General features: G+C 49.4%; 1 long non-coding RNA gene across 1 annotated transcript; it reads right to left on the bottom strand.

Annotated features, from left to right (window-relative positions):
- Positions 1–5061: 5061 nt before the first annotated feature.
- Positions 5062–6297, bottom strand: LOC115578148 (uncharacterized). Its single transcript, XR_003983387.1, has 4 exons — positions 6163–6297; positions 6028–6074; positions 5773–5929; positions 5062–5263 (listed from the first exon to the last, which is right to left on the bottom strand). It is a non-coding gene; the product is annotated as an uncharacterized LOC115578148 (long non-coding RNA).
- Between the last annotated feature and the right edge of the window lie 6399 nt (positions 6298–12696).

The raw sequence follows: 12696 nt of genomic DNA, 5'->3' as shown, positions 1-12696 counted from the left end.
TATATATATATATATATATATATATACACACACACACAATCAATATAATTGCTTCACGGTGTGTGCCCCTAAATTTTGTGATTGCGCTCCTAAAATTTTCACTTAGGGGCCACTGTGCTCCTAGTAAAAAAAGTTAGTCTGGAGCCCTGACTGGTATTATTATATTTTGCTCTGTTTATTTTTACCAACTGTGATAAATGGGGGAGAGGGGAAAGGTCGCAGGGAGATGGCGCGTGACAGGTAGGGACCATCAGAGTTTGGAGGAAGTTGCCAGCAGGATTGTTGGGTGAATCTCCACAGGAGAAATCCAACAGAAACCAAAAAAAGGATTGAAAGAACACCGGATTACTGCGGGCCCGCGATCCAGTTGCCAAACGGGCTGGGTGAGCTTTGCGTATGTTTGCTTCTTTTTTCAGTGAGTTTTACGGCGGCCCGCCATGTTTAGACTTGTCAAAGTTAGTTTTATTTTGATAGCAGAATTTAGAAGGAAGACAAAAAGGTTATTCCATCCCAGAAGCCTACAGTTTGTGTGCTTGGTCAGCAAGAAACCCACCTTGAAGCATGGTGATGGAGAAGACTCATGTTAATGTAGTAATTATCGGTCACGTCGACAGTGGAAAGTTGACCACCACCGGCCACCTGGTGTATAAATGTGGTGGCATCGATCAGAGGAGACTGGAGAAGTTTGAGTTTCAACTACAGGGGAGTTAAAGCCAAAAGTCATCACAACGCTTATCCAATGCCAATAGTGCATGAAATACTGGAGTCTATGCAAAGAGCCCAGTTTTGGCTCTCTGGATCTCCAGAGTGGTTACTGGCAGGTGGCGATGGATGAAGATAGCATCCAGAAGACCGCCATGATTACCCACTTAGGATTGTTCCAATTCAAGGTCATGCCGTGTGGCCCGAGGAATGCTGGGTCCACTTTCCAGCGCTTGATGGAACGCGTCTTGGGGGATCTACAGGGCAGAATCTGCTTTGTTTATATTGATGACATCATCATCTTCTCCAGAACGCAAGAGCAACATCTGCAAGGCCTGGAGGCAGTGTTTCAGAAACGGCACCAGGCCTATCTAATCCTGAATGTGAAAAAATACCATCTCCTACAGACTCAACTCATCTTCTTACGGCCATGTAGTTTCAGGAAGAGGGATTGGAAGTTGATCCATGAGGGATGATGCCACCATGGCCTACCCAGGTCCCACAGAGTTAAAAACTCTCCAGAGGTTCCTAGGGTTGGTGGGTTGGTATCACAAGTTCCTTCCTAGGTTAGCGGATACTGTGGCTCCACTCACAACCTCAAAATAAAGGGGACGTTATGGAATTGTCGGCTCAGTGTCAAGCAGCATTGAACATCTAAAGCGCTTATTGCCGTCACAACCGGTGCTAGCGCAGCCGAGGCCACACCTTGGTTTCAGGTGCACTGTGACTCCAGTGGTGTGGGCTAGGAGCTGTTCTGAGGCAGTCCATTGAAGGTGAAGAAAGAGCCATTGCCTTTGCTTTGAGAGCTCTCCATGGTGCTGAACTGAGTTCATTCTCCCTCAGAGAAGGAACGCCTGGCGGTGATTGGGCAGTCAAAAAGTGGGTTCATTACCTTGAAGAGGAAGCATTTGATGTGTTCACAGACCATAGTGCTCTGACCTGGGCATTCAACTGCCCTAAGGCATCATCCCGCCTCACCAGATGGACACTCTGCCTGCAGGCTTTCTCCTTCTGGGGTCCACTACAAGCATGGTTGCTGTGATGTTGTCCAGGATGCTCTGTCCCGCGCCCTGCCACTGCAAGAAAGTAGTGTGTGTCTGTGGCTGTTGCCAAGTCATACTGGGCTAATCTACTCAGTTCCCTTCAGGCCACCGAAAAAATGCAGATGGACAATACATTGTGCCAAGACCTGGAGCTAACAATCTGCCAACCCATGCCAGGTCGCATGCATTACCAACAACAGGAAGTTTTGTACAGCTGATTCAACTACCAGTTGGTTGTGGCCGGACTGTGCTGGTGGCCAGAGTTTCCTCTCATACTTCCACAACAGCCCATTTGGAGGACATTTAGGAAGGATGAAGACCCTTCCGGAAAATCTTGGAGGTAGCATGGTGGCCAATAGTCCACAAAGATGTCTGGAGTCATGTCCGTGCTTGCCTTTCCTGTCAGCAGTATAAAGGCTCTAATGTCAAGCATACTGGTCATCTCCAGACAACGGAGGTCAAAGCACCTGGCAAGATGATAGTAGTGCAGGGTTTTCCCTGCCATTATACGGCTTAGGCGAGGCGCCCAGGCGTTTTTGCCTCCTGCCTAAGCAGGGTTCTCCCCAGACGGTGGAACAGCGGCGCTACGCCGCTATACCGCTAGGTCAGCGGCGCTATACTCCGCGCGTGACGGTGACGAGCGTCCGTCCCCCGGCTGACGGCTAGGAGTTCCCGGCTTACGGCGATGAGCGTCCGTCCCCCGGCTGACGGAGTTGATGACCGTCTGTCTCCCCCCCCCACCGGACTGACGTTGACGAGCGTTCGCGCACCCCGCCCCCCCGGACAAACGGTGCGCCGCAACACTAAATGTTGCAAATCTTGAAAAATGACATCTTCACACGCTGGGGGGCACCCACCTACCTGGTGTCAGATCGAGGGCCTTCAATTCACAAGCCAGCTGATGTCCAGCCTGTGTGAATCTGGGGTGTGGCCCAAAGCTCACTACAGCCTACCACCCCTGAAAACCATGATCGCTTGCTTTGTAGAAAACCATCATCAGGATTGGGACCGGTGGCTGCATGAATTCCGGTTGGCTATCAACACGGCAGTACATGAGACCACTGGTGTAACGCCTGTACTGTACTGTAACTTAAGACAAAAAGGTTATTCCATCCCAGAAGCCTACAGTTTGTGTGCTTGGTCAGCAAGAAACCCACCTTGAAGCATGGTGATGGAGAAGACTCATGTTAATGTAGTAATTATCGGTCACGTCGACAGTGGAAAGTTGACCACCACCGGCCACCTGGTGTATAAAATGTGGTGGCAATCGATCAGAGGAGACTGGAGAAGTTTTGAGTTTCACACTACAGGGGAGTTAAAGCCAAAAGTCATCACAACGCTTATCCAATGCCAATAGTGCATGAAATACTGGAGTCTGTGCAAAGAGCCCAGTATTTTGGCTCTCTGGATCTCCAGAGTGGTTACTGGCAGGTGGCGATGGATGAAGATAGCATCCAGAAGACCGCCATGATTACCCCACTTAGGATTGTTCCAATTCAAGGTCATGCCGTGTGGCCCGAGGAATGCTGGGTCCAACTTTCCGACGCTTGATGGAACGCGTCTTGGGGATCTACAGGGCAGAATCTGCTTTGTTTATATTGATGACATCATCATCTTCTCCAGAACGCAAGAGCAACATCTGCAAGGCCTGGAGGCAGTGTTTCAGAAACGGCACCAGGCCTATCTAATCCTGAATGTGAAAAAATACCATCTCCTACAGACTCAACTCATCTTCTTCGGCCATGTAGTTTCAGGGAAGGGATTGGAAGTTGATCCCATGAGGGATGATGCCACCATGGCCTACCCAGGTCCCACAGAGTTAAAAACTCTCCAGAGGTTCCTAGGGTTGGTGGGTTGGTATCACAAGTTCCTTCCTAGGTTAGCGGATACTGTGGCTCCACTCAACAACCTCAAAAATAAAGGGACGTTATGGAATTGTCGGCTCAGTGTCAAGCAGCATTTGAACATCTAAAGCGCTTATTGCCGTCACAACCGGTGCTAGCGCAGCCGAGGCCACACCTTGGTTTTCAGGTGCACTGTGACTCCAGTGGTGTGGGGCTAGGAGCTGTTCTGATGCAGTCCATTGAAGGTGAAGAAAAAGAGCCATTGCCTTTGCTTTGAGAGCTCTCCATGGTGCTGAACTGAGGTATTCTCCCTCAGAGAAGGAACGCCTGGCGGTGATGTGGGCAGTCAAAAAGTGGGTTCATTACCTTGAAGAGGAAGCATTTGATGTGTTCACAGACCATAGTGCTCTGACCTGGGCATTCAACTGCCCTAAGGCATCATCCCGCCTCACCAGATGGACACTCTGCCTGCAGGCTTTCTCCTTCTGGGTCCACTACAAGCATGGTTGCTGTGATGTTGTCCAGGATGCTCTGTCCCGCGCCCTGCCACTGCAAGAAAGTAGTGTGTGTCTGTGGCTGTTGCCAAGTCATACTGGGCTAATCTACTCAGTTCCCTTCAGGCCACCGAAAAAATGCAGATGGACAATACATTGTGCCAAGACCTGGAGCTAACAATCTGCCAACCCATGCCAGGTCGCATGCATTACCAACAACAACAGGAAGTTTTGTACAGCTGATTCAACTACCAGTTGGTTGTGCTGACTGTGCTGGTGCCAGAGTTCCTCTCATACTTCCACAACAGCCCATTTGGAGGACATTGTCATGTCCGTGCTTGCCTTTCCTGTCAGCAGTATAAAGGCTCTAATGTCAAGCATACTGGTCATCTCCAGACAACGGAGGTCAAAGCACCTGGCAAGATGATAGTAGTGCAGGGTTTTTTTTTACGGCGATGAGCGTCCGTCCCCCGGCTGACGGAGTTGATGACCGTCTGTCTCCCCCCCCCACCGGACTGACGTTGACGAGCGTTCGCGCACCCCGCCCCCCCGGACAAACGGTGCGCCGCAACACTAAATGTTGCAAATCTTGAAAAATGACATCTTCACACGCTGGGGGGCACCCACCTACCTGGTGTCAGATCGAGGCCTTCAATTCACAAGCCAGCTGATGTCCAGCCTGTGTGAATCTGGGGTGTGGCCCAAAAGCTCACTACAGCCTACCACCCCTGAAAACCATGATCGCTTGCTTTGTAGAAAACCATCATCAGGATTGGGACCGGTGGCTGCATGAATTCCGGTTGGCTATCAACACGGCAGTACATGAGACCACTGGTGTAACGCCTGTACTGTACTGTAACTTATCAAGTCCACTCGTTCCATTAAATTTGCATTTGTACTTTTCCTTTTTTGAGTTAATAATTGAAGGAGATTGTTACATCTTTACCACTGTAACACAGAGGACGCATCTGCGATGCAATATTCAAGAACAGTTTAATGATTATCAGGATAATCGCAACATTTAACATTTTCATATGGTCTAAGCCTACCTTTGACCTTGTTCCTGGGGGACCATTTCTGTAGTGGAGTCTCTAAGCAGAAGATTTTCACACCAGTGTACTTGTAGAACCAGGATGACAATAAACATCTTGAATCCAGAATGTTGAGGGTGGTGCTGGAGCTGTTGATACAAACAAGCAAATAATATTAAAACTATAACAGTGTTTTGAGAAATGAAAAAAAAAAAAAAACAAGATGAAAAACACACACAAGAAAAATGAAACAATGAACATGAACACAAAATGGTTTGTTATATAATAAACACTATCTTCTATTTTCAAGTCAAATGTGGCTCTTCACTGCCATCTAGCAGCAGAAGTAGAAACTACAACTACATCAGCAAAATACATTCTTCAAACCCCTCAAAATTTTTCTTAATTGGCATATCAGTTTCAAATTAAAGCATATTATTTGTTAGCTAAGTGAGTACTCTGAGACTTGCCTGCTATTAGCCTCACAAGACAACATATTTTACACAAGGGCAGACTCTCATCTGCCACCACAGAGTTAGAAGCTAGTTCATGTCTTACTCCTGAGTAACTTAACAAGCTAACAAGAGAGAGACTACTGTGACATCACTATTGAACTAAAGTTATTATGGCTCACTTAAGAACATAAGTGCTTACCGACACATCCAGCAGACATGAGGCAACTCCTGAGTTGTCTGTCTGGCTTCTTGGTAGATTTTGCTCTGGTTTGCTCATCACCTGTTCCACTGCAAAATGTCCAGGTCTTAAGCTTCTAGATGTCCAGGTCACTTTATGAGGTAGAAGCAAACTTTTTCTGCCTTTTGTAGTGTTGGAAGAAGATCAAGTGTTGTTAAAGCAGAATATGACACAATTTAGAATTTAATAAGTTAATTAATGTTAAAACAACGCTACCTACTTTCCACCACTTGATACTGGGCAGCTAGCATACAGCTGGATTACCTGCTAAAACAGTAAACTAGCATTAGCATTTAAAATATATACATTTTCGAGGTATGTCAGTGAATATCTTGCTCACACCATCACAACTTACCACAGGTAAAAACAGAAGCCGTATTTTAATCTTCATTCGTGTTAAAACAGTTTTTAATCGTTTTAACTCGTAGTTATCTTAACTTTCAGTCACTTGAACAGCAACTGTACGTCACCAACTGACAGTTAATCAACGTCTACATCTCTGTTATTATACATACGTCACATTAGAGCCACGCGACCGTTCTTTGACCTCTGACCTCGTCAAACGGTACTGCCGTTAATTTTTTTCTTACGTCTGACGTCATGGCTTGAAACGTTAACTGAGTAGTTCAGGGAGCCTCGGAAAGCCCAGTATGATCAATTAAAGAAAATAAAATCATGAAAACGAGCCTTTACTACACAAAAATACATATATTTCCATGGTAAATCATTAAAATAAGATTTAAAAAAGTAGAAATTTTGAGGGAAAAAAGTATCAATTATCAGATAAAAAAAACCTCAAGTCAGGAGGCAAAGTCACAATGATGGGATAGATAGTTAAAATTACGAGACAAAAAAATATGGTGGGTCAATGAAGCCCAGTTTCAATCATCTGTCCACTCTAAGACATTATGTTAAGAGATGTTTATTGTTGTGTATAAAGTTCACCTTGCAGGTATGGTCTGAAACATCAATTAATCTGGCACTGTTCATCAATCAATTAATTCAGTAAGTATGACACTTTATTGATCTCCAGGGTAAAATAAACATGTGACAAAAGCATAAAAGTCAGACTGAGAGGTCAGGGAAAAACAACCCAATCGCACAAATATATACAAATAATATCTGAACTTTTTGTCTCTTTAGGTACGATTTTCAATTGTATATTGTAGCAACACTGTGCTAAAGGTCTGATAAGGTTTAGGCAAGAGAAACACTTGTTAGGGTTCAGAAAAGATCATGTTTAGAAATGTCCGGATGTTAAAAAATGAAGTGGTTTCATGCTTACAAATGTTGAAACACCACCACATTACCCTCCACTTCCTGATATGACAGTCAGCTCATAAACAGGCGATATGAACATGATATGAAACGTATTGTAGAAATGTCGATATAGTACGTACAACATAAATTTCAAGATATGAGGAAACGTAAAATGACAACATTTCATTTTGGCGACTGAGCTGCAGGAAACAGATAAAGAACTTTGAACTTTAAAAGTAATATCTACAAAAAAAATAACATGATCTAACATTAGCCAGCTACTGAGACATCAGTGATCTAGTAGCAACAGTTTAAAGCTGATTATAAAAAAAAGGACGATAATACATTGAAACAGCAGAGAGTTCTGATAACTCTCGGTTTGAAGTGTGCCTCTAAAAAAAGAACCTCAGTTTGCAGAGATCTTTGTCGTACTCCTCTGTCCCAACAAGTATCTCGGGGTCTTGTTCACGAGTGAGGGAAGGATGGAGCGTGAGATTGACAGGCGGATCGGTGCCGCGGCCGCAGTAATGCGGTCGTTGTATCGGTCTGTCGTGGTGAAGAGAGAGCTGCGCCGAAAGGCGAGGCTCTCGATTTACCAGTCAATCTACGTTCCTACCCTCACCTGTGGTCATGAACTTTGGGTCATGAACGAAAGAATAAGATCCCGGATGCAAGTGGCTGAAATGAGTTTCCTCCGCAGGGTGGCAGGGCACTCCCTTAGAGATAGGGTGAAGAGCTCTGTCACCCGGGAGGAGCTCGGAGTAGAGCCGCTGCTCCTCCACATGGAGAAGAACCAGCTGAGGTGGCTCGGGCATCTGTTTCGGATGCCCCCGGGAAGCCTCCCTCGGGAGGTGTTCCTGGCATGTCCCGCTGGGAGGAGACCCTGAGGAAGACCCAGGACACGCTGTAGTGACTATGTCACTCAGCTGGCCTGGGAACGTCTTGGGATCCTCCCGGAAGAGTTGGAGGAAGTGTCCGGGGAGAGGGAGTCTGGGTGTCCCTGCTCAGGCAGCTGCCCCCGCGACCCGGCCCCGGATAAGCGGACGAAAATGGATGGATGGATCTATTGCATATTTAATACAAATGTTATGAAGAAACAGAAATATCAGACTATAAATGCAGGTCAGCAGGTTTTGTTGACGGTGCTGTACAACACAACTGAATCCTCTGCAGCTCCCTGACCTCTGGCTCTGAGAAGAAGAAAAGATATTGTATGAAATAAAACACTTCTCATCTCAACAGTGATAATAATAAAGACAGATCAGATGTATTTTTAAAGTTGAGTCATTTTAATGTTGCACAGTGTTCCTGTATGAAGAGCTGCTCACCTCGGGGCGGTACTGGCACTGTTACATCTGACAGCAGCGTACTCGACTTCCTGTTGCTCCACGTGTCTTCCAGGCTGAGCTGGTCTGATGTTGGAGTACAGATTATCTGCCTGGTTGTTGGAGAAGTGGACGCTGGTGTAATGAAAGTCCTCCTGCTCCTCCGGCTGTCCCTGCTCAGGTAGACATAAACAGAATTACTTTCAGCTACATATTTTATATGAGTCTTTCATTTGAACAGTGCATTCTTACAGAGGATTGAAACCAGGATGAAAACAGCTGAAGCAGAAGCAGCTGTGGTAATAATGGAACTAATATCCCTGTTGTCAAAAGTGCAACGTGAAGTCCTCCTCTGTCAGATGAGTTTTCTAGAAACCCTTAAAGACACTGAGTGACTCAGCAGTATGAATAAACAGGAGCCAGACTGGGTTTTATGTCTTCTAGAGTTAAATACAGAACTATCCTCACCTGTTCCCTGTCGTCTGGTCCCTCTTCAGCCTCAGTAGATTCCCTGGAAGTCCTCTTTTTCCTGGTTAGAACAGTTAATTAAAACATAAACAAATAGTTTATTGGTGTGATTGAACATTCAGTGATTCAGTAGAACAGAACTGCTCACCTGATCCACAGGAAGACAGAGAGGGATATGATAGCCAGGAGAACGACAGTGATTGTTCCAGCAGCCACTGATTTCCCTGATCCTAAGAAATGGTGATTAAAAGAAAACAGACAGTTAATCAGAGTGTTACAGCATGTTTTGGTCTGTTGTTCCAACAGAGTGATATATGATAAAACAAGGTAAAAACAAAGATATCCTGGATAAAAGTGCATGTCTGCGTATTAAATCGATGAATGTCCTGCTCAGTATAGGTGGACTATCTGTCAGGCTGTGGACACATGTAGTATAGTACATGACATAGAGATTAGGTTGAAACATAAACTCCACAGTGCCCTCTGCCAGACAAAACATGTAACACACAGTTCCTGAATTATATTGGATTACATCCCTGACATAACGTCAATAAACTGATATGGTTAAATATTTAGATCAAGGTGGTATTTGAGTCCAAATGTACAATCTATCCATCCATCCATCCATTTTCTTCCGCTTATCCGGGGCCGGGTCGCGGGGGCAGCTGCCTGAGCAGGGACACCCAGACTTCCCTCTCCCCGGATACTGCCTCCAGCTCTTCCGGGAGGACCCCAAGGCGTTCCCAGGCCAGCTGAGTGACATAGTCACACCAGCGTGTCCTGGGTCTTCCTCGGGGTCTCCTCCCGGAGGGACATGCCAGGAACACCTCCCGAGGGAGGCGTCCCGGGGGCATCCGAAACAGATGCCCGAGCCACCTCAGCTGGCTCCTCTCGATGTGGAGGAGCAGCGGCTCTACTCTGAGCTCCTCCCGGGTGACAGAGCTCTTCACCCTATCTCTAAGGGAGCGCCCTGCCACCCTGCGGAGGAAACTCATTTCGGCCGCTTGTATCCGGGATCTTATTCTTTCGGTCATGACCCAGAGTTCATGGCCATAGGTGAGGGTCGGAACGTAGATTGACTGGTAAATCGAGAGCTTCGCCTTTCGGCTCAGCTCTCTCTTCACCACGACAGACCGATACAAAGACCGCATTACTGCGGCCGCTGCACCGATCCGTCTGTCAATCTCACGCTCCGTCCTTCCCTCACTCGTGAACAAGACCCCAAGATACTTAAACTCCTCCACTTGAGGCAGGAACTCTCCTCCCACCTGGAGGGAGCAGGCCACCTTTTTCCGGTCGAGAACCATGGCCTCGGATTTGGAGGTGCTGATTCTCATCCCAGCCGCTTCACACTCGGCTGCAAACCGCCCCAGGGCATGCTGGAGGTCCCGGCTCGAAGGAGCCAACAAGACCACGTCATCCGCGAAAAGCAGAGACGAGATCCATTGGCTCCCGAACCAGATCCCCTCCGGCCCGTGGCTGCGCCTAGAAATTCTGTCCATAAAAGTAATGAACAGAACCGGTGACAAAGGGCAGCCCTGCCGGAGTCCAACATGCACTGGGAACAGGTCTGACTTACTGCCGGCAATGCGAACCAGGCTCCTGCTCCGGCAGTACAGGGACCGCACGGCCCTTAACAGAGGGCCCCGACCCCGTACTCCCGGAGCACCCCCCACAGTACGCCACGAGGGACACGGTCGAATGCCTTCTCCAAGTCCACAAAACACATGTGGACTGGTTGGGCAAACTCCCATGAACCCTCGAGCACCCTGCGGAGGGTATAGAGCTGGTCCAGTGTTCCACGGCCAGGACGAAAACTGCATTGTTCCTCCTGGATCCGAGGTTCGACTATCGGCCGAATTCTCCTCTCCAGTACCCTGGAATAGACTTTCCCGGGGAGGCTGAGGAGTGTGATCCCCCGATAGTTGGAGCACACCCTCCGGTCCCCCTTTTTAAATAGGGGGACCACCACCCCGGTCTGCCAGTCCAGAGGCACTGTCCCCGACTGCCACGCGATGCTGTAGAGACGTGTCAGCCAAGACAGCCCCACAACATCCAGAGACTTGAGGTACTCAGGGCAGATCCCATCCACCCCCGGTGCTTTGCCACTGAGGAGCTTACGGACTACCTCAGTGACTTCGGCTTGGGTGATGGATGGGTCAACCTCTGAGTCCCCAGGCTCTGCTTCCTCAATGGAAGGCGTGTCAGTGGGATTGAGGAGATCCTCGAAGTATTCCTTCCACCGCCCGACGATGTCCCCAGTCGAGGTCAACAGCTCCCCACCTCCACTGTAAACAGTGTTGGTGGAGGACTGTTTCCCCCTCCTGAGGCGCCGGATGGTTTGCCAGAATTTCTTCGAGGCCGACCGGTAGTCCTTCTCCATGGCCTCCCCGAACTCTTCCCAGACCCGAGTTTTTGCTTCCGAGACTGCCCGTGCTGCCGCACGCTTGGCCTGCCGGTACCCGTCAGCTGCCTCAGGAGTCCCCCGGGCCAGCCAGGCCCGGTAGGACTCCTTCTTCAGCTTGACGGCAACCCTTACTTCCGGGGTCCACCACCGGGTTCGGGGATTGCCGCCGCGACAGGCACCGGAGACCTTACGGCCACAGCTCCGGACAGCCGCGTCAACAATGGAGGTGGAGAACATGGTCCATTCGGACTCTATGTCCCCAGCCTCCCTCGGGATCTGGTCAAAGCTCTCCCGGAGGTGGGAGTTAAAGATCTCCCTGGCAGAGGGTTCTGCCAAACGTTCCCAGCAGACCCTCACGATACGTTTGGGCCTGCCAGGTCTGTCCAGCTTCCTCCCCCGCCAGCGGATCCAACTCACCACCAGGTGGTGATCAGTTGACAGCTCAGCCCCTCTCTTCACCCGAGTGTCCAAGACATACGGCCGGAGGTCAGATGACACGACCACAAAGTCGATCATTGATCTCCGGCCTAGGGTGTCCTGGTGCCACGTGCACATATGGACACCCTTATGCTTGAACATGGTGTTCGTTATGGACAAACTGTGACTAGCACAGAAGTCCAGTAACAAAACACCACTCGGGTTCAGATCGGGGAGGCCGTTCCTCCCAATCACACCCCAACCAGGTAACACTGTCATCGCCCACGTGGGCGTTGAAGTCCCCCAGGAGAACGACGGAGTCCCCGGTTGGAGCACTCTCCAGTACCCCTCCCAGGGACTCCAAGAAGGCCGGGTACTCTGCACCGCTGTTCGGCCCATAAGCCGAGACAACGGTGAGAGCCCTATCCCCGACCCGAAGGCGCAGGGAAACGACCCTCTCGTTCACCGGGGAGAACTCCAACACATGGCGGCTGAGCTGGGGGGCTATAAGCAAGCCTACACCAGCTCGCCGCCTCTCGCCGCGGGCAACTCCAGAGTGGAAGAGAGTCCAGCCTCTCTCAAGGAGTTGGGTTCCAGGGCCCAGGCTGTGCGTGGAGGTGAGACCGACTATTTCTAGTCGGTACCGCTCAACCTCCCGCACCAGCTCAGGCTCTTTCCCCCCCAGTGAGGTGACATTCCATGTCCCCATGGCTAGAGTCACCATCCGGGGATCGGGCCGCCGGGCCCCCGCCCACGACCGCCACCCATATCCCTCTGCACCGGCCCCTTCTGAACCCTCCCGCGAGTGGTGAGCCCACGGGAGGGCGGGCCCACGTTGCTCGTTCGGGCTGCGCCCGGCCGGGTCCCGTGGGCAGAGACCCGGCCACCAGGCGCTCGCCTGCGAGCCCCAACCCCGGGCCTGGCTCCAGGGTGGGGCCCCGGTGATGCCGATCCGGGCGACGTGCACGTCCTTGGTAGTATGACTTTCATCAGGGGCGAGTGAACCGATCTT

This window comes from Sparus aurata, unplaced genomic scaffold, assembly GCF_900880675.1.
Source record: "Sparus aurata unplaced genomic scaffold, fSpaAur1.1, whole genome shotgun sequence".
In the NCBI taxonomy this organism is placed as follows: domain Eukaryota; kingdom Metazoa; phylum Chordata; class Actinopteri; order Spariformes; family Sparidae; genus Sparus; species Sparus aurata.
This window is presented reverse-complemented; position numbering and strand designations above follow the sequence as displayed.